Source organism: Phaethon lepturus, unplaced genomic scaffold (assembly GCF_000687285.1).
Source record: "Phaethon lepturus isolate BGI_N335 unplaced genomic scaffold, ASM68728v1 scaffold38834, whole genome shotgun sequence".
In the NCBI taxonomy this organism is placed as follows: Eukaryota; Metazoa; Chordata; class Aves; order Phaethontiformes; family Phaethontidae; genus Phaethon; species Phaethon lepturus.
Window position 1 is genome coordinate 42,322 of NW_010533237.1, and position 9,248 is coordinate 51,569.

General features: G+C 36.9%; 1 protein-coding gene across 1 annotated transcript in view; it reads right to left on the reverse strand.

Moving 5' to 3' along the window:
• The window catches only part of TRAPPC12 (trafficking protein particle complex 12), a gene marked incomplete at its 5' end in the record, with an annotated part of 39,040 nt that overhangs the window by 27,729 nt on the left and 2,063 nt on the right, over nt 1-9,248 (reverse strand).

The window sequence follows — 9,248 nt, forward strand, 5'->3', positions numbered from 1 at the left end:
TTTAAGCAGTATTTGGGGAGAAAAAGAAATTTCTTCCTTTTCACATTAGTTTACTTTTGCCTTTATTGTTACTGTAATATTTACCAAAGACCCAATCCTCTAAGCTTATGAGCATCCTGGCTGACTTCAAGGGCAGTTTCAGGAGCTTTAGGGAATCCTAGTGTGTGCAACATCGTGCTTTCAGATAACTGCTTATCCTGATATGCAGACAATAATACTGAAAATAAACTAAATGCTATTAAAAACAAATTAGAGCTAGCATAAAGGGGAAACAGACCTTGCAAAATACTGTGCTACAGTTCCAATATTTTAATATAAAAATTTTGCTTACTTTAGACATACTCTAAGGGGATTTCCCTCTCAAGTCACCTCTTGCCTCATCTTTTCTCGAAAATAGGACTCAGGAGCTTTTCAGAAAGATTTTTGCACCTGTTCTTAACAGGCTTGTATGTCAAATATGTAAGTGCTATATACAATGAGTCACTGCCTCTAGACATTTTTTTAAAGGTTGACAAAATTTTAATCACAAAACTCACTAATTATGACCTTCAGAGTAAGCCACTTACACCTACATAAATTCTCTTTTGCCAACACTAACTATTCCCCATGGCTTCCGTAACTGCTGTGTTCCCGTAACGGATGTACACACGAGTTTCATGCATCATCATATGTGGAATAGAGATTAAGAAAACAAAACTACCTTTGAAATTCTATTAAGAGAAGTGTAAAAGGTTATCCAACCAGTAAAAATGTGAAATATTTTATGCACATATCCTGACTAATACCTCTCACAATGCACACGAAGATACACAGTCGGAGTGTGGGGGGGGAACAACAATGAAAATGAAGGCAAAAATAATTTAAGAGTAAATTCTGTGCCAGAACACCACAGAAAAATTGCTTTGTAGACACGTTGTGAACTTAAGAACCTGCATTGCAAACCTAATCTGCGGCTTGTTCTATCTCTACCACCTCTCTGGTGACCAAGTTCTAACTCCACCATCCAATGGTAATCCTGGCAAAAAATGCAGTGCCTAAAACCAGCTAGTTTAGTACTGTTCTTTTAGAGCAAGTTGTCTCAATTTATTGCTAATACATGAACCATGCACCTATCAAGCTTTCTGAAATGGAGTGACTACATCAGTGGACAAGGGAAGAGCTACAGATGCCATCTATCTGGACTTTTGTAAGGCCTTTGACAAGGTCCCCCACAACATCCTTGCCTCTAAATTGGACAGATACAGATCTGATGGGTGGACTGTTGGGTGGATGAGGAATTGGCTGGATGGTGGCACCCAGAGGGTAGTGGTCAATGGTTCTATGTCCAGATGGAAATTGGTGAAAAGTGGTGTCCCTCAGGGGTCTGTACTGGGACCAGCACTCTTTAATATCTTAATCAATGACATAGACAGTGGGATTGAGTGCACCCTCAGCAAATTTGCAGACAACACCAAGCTGAGTGGTGTGGTTGACACACCTGAGGGATGGGATGCCATCCAGAGGAACCTGGACAAGCTCCAGGAATAGGTCTGGGTGAACCTCATGAGGTTCAATAAGGCCAAGTGCAGGGTCCTGCACCTGGGTTGGGGCAATCCCCAGTATTGGGGGACCAAGGGGTCAAGAGCAGTCCTGTTGAGGAGGACTTGGGGGTACTGGTGGATGAAAAACTGGACATGAGCCGGCAATGTGTGCTCACAGCCCAGGCGGCCAACTGCCTCTTGGGCTGCATCCAAAGCAGCGTGGACAGCAGGCCAAGGGAGGGGATTCTGCCCCTCTACTCCGCTCTGGTGAGACGCCACCTGGAGTCCTGCATCCAGCTCTGGAGCCCTCATGACATGGACCTGTTGGAGCAGGTCCAGAGGAGGGCCACAACAATGATCAGAGGGATGGAACAGCTCTGCTGTGAGGACAGGCTGAGAAAGTTGGGGTTGTCCAGCCTGGAGAAGAGAAGGCTCCAAGGAGACCTTATTGCAGCCTTCCAGTACTTCAAGGGAGCTTGTAAGAAAGATGGGGACAGACTTTTTAGCAGGGCCTGTAGTGATAGGACAAGGAGTAATGGTTTTAAACTAAAAGAGGGCAGATTTCGACTAGAGAAAAGGAAGAAATGTTTCACCATGAGGGTGGTTACACAGTGGCCCAGGTTGTCCAGAGAGGTGGTAGATGCCCCATCCCTGGAAACATTCCAGGTCAGGTTGGACGGGGCTCTGAGGAACCTGATCTAGTTGAGGATGTTCCTGCTCATTGCAGGCAGGTTGGACTAGGTGACCTTTAAAGGTCCCTTCCAACCTAAAACTATTCTATGTTTCTAAAGTTTTAGCAACATTTTTAGTTAATGACTGTTTTCAACTCTGAACTACTTTGTATCATTACATTCTCTTGTAAAATGCAGCAAAAGGTCAACTCAATAAATACTTATACAGAAAATCTGAATTGGTAACAGAACAGCTCAACATACAGACAGACAGCTATTTAATGGAGCACAGATGAAAAGTCTCATGTTATCCAATTTTTTAAAATTTATATAGTGTTTTGTAAAACACTTTTTGGGACTGTGTATTTTGTAAAGTATTGATCTTATATATTGCTGAATAAAGCCACATTATTAATGATCCATGCGAGGGGAAGGAATAACCCATTACCCAGTCTACATAAGACTTGGTGTCATCGGATGTCACAATGATAAATGTGACTCCAGGCCAACTTAGACTCCATAAGAATCTGTTTTATTTCCTATCACAATTAAGGCCTCAGTTATAATATGCATTCAGAACTATATTACTTTGAAATGTACTTCATTAATGTATTATTTCTCAACTACTTATTGTTTCCTTCATAGCATGTCACCAAAAAGCATTCCGGTGTGATCCTCAGTGGGTATGTCAAGTGTGATGACCGATCTCTCTCTTTCAAAAAAAAAAAAAAAACACAACAAACCATAAACAAAACAGAAGGAAGCTGGCCCACAGTGTAAGGGTAGTCACTGTAGTGACTTTTCAAACCAGAATTTATATTACTATTTCACTCAGGAGGATCTAAAACTCTAGCATCTGTTTCTTCTTTCTTTTTGAAACTCATGACATAAGTACTATCCTGCAAGAAATTTTACTGTAAGCATCCAGCAAATTCACCCAGTGAATTTCTGTTACTTACTGCTTATTAAACAGGCTGCTAACTTTATTTAAATTCTCAGAAACACAGTTTCTGCTCTCTTCCTCAGTCTCCTTGTAATCCTTCTGAATAGCAGAAGAATTTTTTTTTTTTTTTGGAAGAAAGCACGAAACTGTACCCGTGCTCTCACACAAGTGTGGTAACTGGGAAAAACAGAGGAGAAAAGAAACAAGCTTTTACTACTGGTAAGGCTGTCTTACCACTCCATGTAAAGTATTTTTTTGAAAGTGCTGACTTGGAATAGTTAACTGAGCTCACTAAGAATTTTGGTCTAAACAACAGGATGTGGATTTGTTGTTCTTTGACTTCACCATATCATATTGCATCGAAGGCTCATCATTCAGCCTTTTTCTGCTGAAAAAACAATAGTGTGGAGGAGCCCATTCGTGGTTTTAAAAAAAATATGACAGAAAAAAGAAAATGCACCCAAATCTACAAAAACGGAGCTTCCACTCTGTCTTGCAAGACACAGAAGTTTAGCCTTCTGATAAGTATTCCTTAATGTTTTAATATGGAGACGGTGAGAATTAAAAAAGAGTTGAAACCTAAAAATGCGTGCCTGAGATTTTAGGAAACACTGTAATTTTCATTTTACATTGTCTAGGTTAACAAGAAAACAAAGGCGAAGAGGTAAATGACATTTGTTGATAACTCTAGTAGATCAATAATAATAGTGTTATGAAGGTCTGAAAGCCAGGTTGTAGAATTCAGAGTACAAAATTTAATTAAAGAGCAAATTAACAGCAGGGAAAAACCTCTACTTGCCTCAATAAACACAGTTATATTGGAGAAAAAAAACCAAAACAAGAAAGTAAGATTGACTACATGAACACTAAGCTATAACAGAAATACGTGTGCTTGTTAGATTAAGAATGACATTATATTGTCTGAAAGGTTTCACCTACTTGCTTACTGTTAGGCCACATATTTAAGGCACACAGTGTAACACATATTTCTTTATAATAGGTTCCTATACAAGTAAGCATATATATTCCTGTGATTTCCCACTAGGGGGAAGAGAATTTTATATAAACACTGGATTTTGGCATGTGCTGTCTTCTGCAAAACTATTTGAAATCAAACCCATGTCCTCTATTATATTTCACTCAGTACTGAATTTAACAAGGCAACATGTCAAGGAAATGTTTAAAACAAGTAGCATATCCTGTAATTAAAATGTTTACTTAAGAGCACAGGAGAATGGATTTTGCTCTCTACCTCATGCTTCGTATTTCTAAAGAAGTAATGCCCTCTTACATAGCAGAAACACATCAACTAAACTTCAATCATTTCACAAAAGGCAATACCCTACAATGACTACTATGTATTGCAATTTTATTTTTAAGTTGAGTAAGTCTTATTCTAGCTTGCTGTTTTACAGTTGATCTCTGTTGCTCCTCTTTAGGGATTTCATAGTAATTTATCTATAAAAAATTCATAATGGAAAAATGGTTTAATTTAAGACGATTCTTTTCTTAGCTCTCACCTTTAAATACAGTGGAGAATTTTTTCCAAAAAATATGATTTTTGATTGTCACTTTGGCATGAATTAATCTCATTCATATATATATTATCAGCATAAAAAGGGCAAAACTAAAAAGTGAAAAAAGGTCTGCTGAAAGGAAAATGGATACTCCAAACTCATGGGAACAGATGGAATAAATAGTAAGATCAGGTAGAATTTTCTAAGACCAAAAATTTCCATTTCTATTTCTTTATGAACAGCTGCACATTTTCATAACTGTCATAACATAAACATCACCTCATGTCAATCAAATTCAAACTGCAGCCCTCATCTGCAGCCCTTTTGGAGCAGAAAAAAGCGGATTCCAACGCTAGCCATTTTATCTTCTTATTTTCTTGTTGCAAAATCAGTAACCAGAAATGCTTTCCGATCTGCCTTCTACAGCCTATTCAACAAATCTTAAATACCAAAAAGCAGCAGTAACGAAATTATAATTTACTGAAAGTATAAAGTGGGATCTTATGACAGTAAAAAAAACAAAACCAAACCCTTAACTGGGTAAAACAGAAATACAGAAAATCCAGTTTCGGAAAGATATTCTGCTTTATACATAGGTATACACACAGAAATGTGTATCCTTGCATTTATCCGCAAGCACACACTTTTACGTACTTCTACAACAGTATATTTGTATAATTTATAAAGAGATTTCTAAGAGTGATGATGTAGTAACTTTGAATACTAGACTCACTGACTGTGAATTAAAAGTACACTTAAAAATTCAGATTCAACAGACTAGTTTTCAAGCTTTTATTACTTTCATTCAGAGAGACTGAAGAAGAGATAGGCACCTAAATGTTTGTAATCACTGAAATAAAATGTTTTGAGAATTTTATGTGAAATTGCATGTTTCCATGTACTTCACAATTTAATTGCATGTGACCTGAGAACACAGTTATTCTGAATTAAGATCTGGTTTTGAAAGGTTTCAAAATTACTTTTTCAGGAATCTGGAGTTATTTGCACTGAAGCAAGGAAAACATAAGAGAGAGAATGCAGAAAACCCCTGCAGCAATTGCCCTACCACAAAGAGATCACCATAGATCTTACCTACTGATAACTGTAGTATGGCAGAGTTTAGAAATTAGTTACTTGCTCACCTTTAAGAAATACTACATAAAGCTGGTACTGTCTACAATGAGACTACAGAGCCTTGGGAAAGAACACACAATTAAATGTGTTAGCAGATACCCCCTTAAAATTATACATACACTTCTTAACTAATATTATTTCAGAAAAATGTGTATTTGCAAGTCTGACTACTCTGAATCACCAGCTGGAACCACAACACTTGAGTAGTATTTATTCAAGTTGTATTAGCTGATCTCGTAGGTAGAAGGTAGTTCTGAAGCAACAGAACAGATAGCGAATTTAAAGAGACAACAGAGATGTACACAGTACTGTAAATAAAATAACTGGCAAACCAGTTCCTCTAGAGGCTTTAATATGTTTTTTTACTGACAACATGAGCTTGAATGAAAAACTCTTCTCAGCAACTGCCAAGAGTGAAGCAGTCTGACATGGGAGTGTAAGTTCAGGCACAGCAGTATTTATGGTAACATATGAGAAAACCAGTACCACATGTAACAATGATCGGAGTCTTTTTTTTCCCTTCTATTTTCCTTCAAAATTTATTAACAGATAGGAGCACTCCATACGCTACAATTTCTTTAGCCTGTGCATTTCTTCTCTTATCTCTGTTTTTACCTTCAGTACTCCCTTTTGCCTGCCCACCCACCACAATTACTTTTCTTTTTTCCCCACACCACTTCCCATCCTGTTACTACAGTTCTCCCACTAGCCAGAAGTTGATGAGGATTAAAAAAAAAAAAAGGGGGGAGGGGAGTTTCATTTATAGCATCATCCAAAACCATGCTGAGCAAAAAGGAACAGAAGCTTCAGCAAGGCTGCTTCCTAGTACCATAGACAAGCAGGAGAAGAAGAAAGGAAGACAGTAAACTCAAAATGGCCAAACGTCACTCTAAAGGCATCACTACATTTACTGTGAAAGCATACAGGAGATAATTTCCCCAGTCCATGCCTGTCCTTCCGTATGGCACAGGCTGACATTCAGAAGCAGGACCAAGCTTCAGAGAGCAGGTAGACCTTGGAGCTCTATACAGTCCTCTGCACTACACACAGTCCAGATGCCTGTAAAATGACTTCTGCCGGCATTAGAGAAAAACCGTGGATCAGTATTTTCACAGTAAGTGCAGTGTCTCTGCATCAACAGACATATAACAACTTTCCTACTACATATTTTGCTATTTTATAAGCTTATTAAATATAATAACAACAACAACAACACATTTAAACCTTAGACATCAGCACTGAAAACTTGTTTACAACATGGGTTTGAATGACTGTTCTAGACCATGTGTGATAGGATTCCTTCAGGGCGATCTGAATTTCAAAACTGAATAAAAGAAACAAATTAAAGGCACTGCTTGACTAACTAAAGGCACATAAAAAATGAAATCTCACACAGCCAACTATTTTATGTGCCAATTTTTTCATGTATTCCTGCTAAAACTTCCAAGCACAGTGGATATTACTGAAGTCATAAACGTAATATAGACTTAGTGAAATATGCTAAAACAACAGTTGTGAAGTCTAGACTCATACTACTTTGAGAGAAATATATGTACTTCATATATATATAAAATATCTTTTTAATCTGTCACTATCCATCTGAAAGGGTCAGCCTATTGCAGCACACATTAGTGTATCCCTATGGTTGCAACACAGACACGCTTTAAAAAAAACTTGTGCCAATTATATTATATACTACCAATATTAGTAACAGAGTTCTTGGGAAGGTGTGCAGTATGAAATCAGTTTCTAGAGCACATACAACTAAATATTTAACAATATGTTCCTTATTTAGGCACTTTCCACCAGACAACAGAAGACTGATTTCATGTTAGATGAATACAGGTGATGCTGTATTCTCACAAGGAAAAAACCCACCCCTATATATATAAACCTCTGGTCAGGGGAACAGAAGTCCTATTTTTACTTGTGCACAGTTGTTTTTTTTTTCCTTCATAATTCAGAATTAATTATTCTCAATTATTGTACCTTTAGAACACTCATTTTGGTAGCACTAACTTTTCTGTAACTTACTGGTCTATTAACCAGAAACAAGACCAAATTATCTCATAAAAGAATGAAATAGCATTTTAATGTTCCATTTTAATTGTTGGTTCTCACTCTCTCAGAAACACATAGGCATTACCAATGGAAAGGATACCTTACGTTAGCCGATCTATCATATGAGAGAGTTTATGAAGTATCATGAGGAACACAGAAAGGAACAGCATGAACAGAAGTGGGTCAGACTGTGTAAACATAAAGACAAAACCCCGGGGGAAAAAAAAATGCTGAAAACCATTAGTCACAAGAACGACAACAAAAATTCAGCCTTATATACCCCACAGAGTACGATGGAGATGTGCGCGAAGTAATCTGGAACAGAGTTCCTGACCTAAGTACCTACCTGTTACAAAACAAAAAAATGTTATATAAAATCAGACTTTTCGGTATCTCTCCGCAGATGAATTTAGAAGAAATAAATCTATAACTGAATAATTTTAAGATTTTACTAGAAAATTAGAATGGTTTGCTCTCTGCCCTGTATCAAACAGGAACGATCGAAGTTACTCAAGTAATTTCATTGGCTGATTCAAATATCCCAGCAGATTCCACCCCCCTCAGATGGTGCACACCTACAGGCAATGGAGATGACCGAAGAAAGAGACCATAGAAACAAGGAAAGGAAGATTTCAGAAAGATTAGACCTTACAGCCTTGATGAAGACAACAGTAATGGGATCCATGCACAGCAAATGCCATACAAAATCTCAGGATAAAGCAGAGATTAGTAGCATTGTCAAAAAAAAACTTGGGAGAACTTCAGAGGAAAATTAAAAGAAGCATGTTGGCCATGTTAAGTTAAATTAATGGAAAAAATATCTTCCATGCCTCACACATTTACTTGGAATTTAAATTCTTTGAGGTATATTACTCACAGATTAATGGATGAGGGACTATCCTCACTGCTCTAAAAAGCTCAGGTATATAAACTTTCCTTACTTCAAGCATAGAAAACACAGAAAACTTTCTAATTTATTATATTTCTTATTATGAATATTTTGAATACAAAGAAATGATGTAAAATATTATATGTATTACAATTAATGTGTATATTATTTATATCTATACTCTCATTTTTAAAATTTATTTGTAAGTGCTTCCTCCATTTATATACCATGAATCAAAATTAAAATGTTGAAACAGAACTCTTCCTTTTATGCTTGTTACACCACAAAATGATACATAAAATTACCAAACAGCAGTGGATTGTGGATTCATACTAACACATTTCAACCAAAATATATGAATGATTTATATCTATTTTATTATTTAAATTATCTGGTTAACAATGCATGTATACTAAATTTCTTTATCCATAACCCAGCACTGCATAGTTTAATGCTAGCCAGAAGAGAATTGCTTGTTCCCTCCTGTATTCCTGCAAAAAGTATCTCCCTCTC